This window comes from Helobdella robusta (assembly GCF_000326865.2).
Source record: "Helobdella robusta unplaced genomic scaffold HELROscaffold_63, whole genome shotgun sequence".
NCBI lineage: Eukaryota > Metazoa > Annelida > Clitellata > Rhynchobdellida > Glossiphoniidae > Helobdella > Helobdella robusta.
Window position 1 is genome coordinate 306,593 of NW_008705353.1, and position 1,496 is coordinate 308,088.

Here is a 1,496-nt window from a genome sequence, read left to right on the forward strand (position 1 = left end):
TGAATTCAAGTTCAGCATTATTAGGAGACATTATTTACAATGTATAATATTTATAAATTGGTTAATATTACCATTATTATTATTGTTATTATTGTTGTTGTTGTTATTGTTGTTATTATTATTATTGTTAGTGTTATGGTTGTTATTTATATTATTGTTGTTGATATTAACTTCGTTGTTGATGTTATTATTATTATTATCATTATTGTTGTTGTTGTTGTTTTGTTGCAAAGGATAAATGCTTAAACCATGTTTTCCCAGTCAAATGAAAATTGTTAAAAAATTTTATACACACACACACACACACAGAAACACACACACACAGAGAAAGAGAGAGAGAGAGAGTGAATGAATAAGTGAATGAATGAGTGAATGAATGAGTGAATGAATGAGTGAGTGAATGAATAACTATAAAGATGAGCGGAGATAGAAACCGAGAATATTAGGGCCACCTTTTGAAACGAAAATAACTCTTTAAATATTTAATGTATGTGTATGTGTGTCTGTATGCGTGTATTTGTTTTTATGTGTGTATGTGTGTGTACGTTCGTGTATGTGTGCATGTATGTGTGTTTTTTTTGTGTTGCGAGTAAATGTTTGTTTCTTATTCATTTTTTAGTATATTTTATTTGTTTGTTTATTGTTTGTTTGTGCTTATTTTATCTCTACTACTGTTATTATTATAATTATTATTTTATTATTATTATTATTTTATTATATATATTTATTGCGATACCTAAATTGTAATCTATGTTAAATTACAAATACACATGTACAATTGTTGATATTATAAATGATATTGTTATATATTTACATATTTTTTATTATGAGTTTTTAAATAATAATGATAATTGTTATTATTCTTATTGATTATTGTTCTTATTGTTTTTATTATTATTGGTTTCTGTGCAATGATTTAATGCCCACACGCACACACACGCACGCACGCACGCACGCACCAAATTATTGAAAACAAATTAAAAGAGATAAATATTCCAAAACCATAAAATTTTACGAAATTAATTAGTTTGTATCAATTGAAATAATTAATTAGATAATTAACAATAATAAAAACGACTATAATAATTATTACTATTAATATTGTAATTAATTAATATTATCATGTAAATTTATTGTAGTTGAAATCATTTTTATTTAAATGCCTGTGTTTACCTAGTTTGCATTTCTTTTTTATTCTATGTTACCTATAAGTAATTTGTTATTATTATTATTATTATTATTATTATTATTATTATTATTATTATCATTATTATTATTTAAATAACAATAATAATCAAACACAAATTATGTATTTATTATTATTAAATATTAATAATATTATTATTATGGATTTGATATTTATAATTAAATAAAGCAATTGAAACTAATTATTTAATTAATAATATAAGTTGACATTATATATATATATATATATATATATATATATATATATATATATATATATATATATATATATATATGTATATATATATATT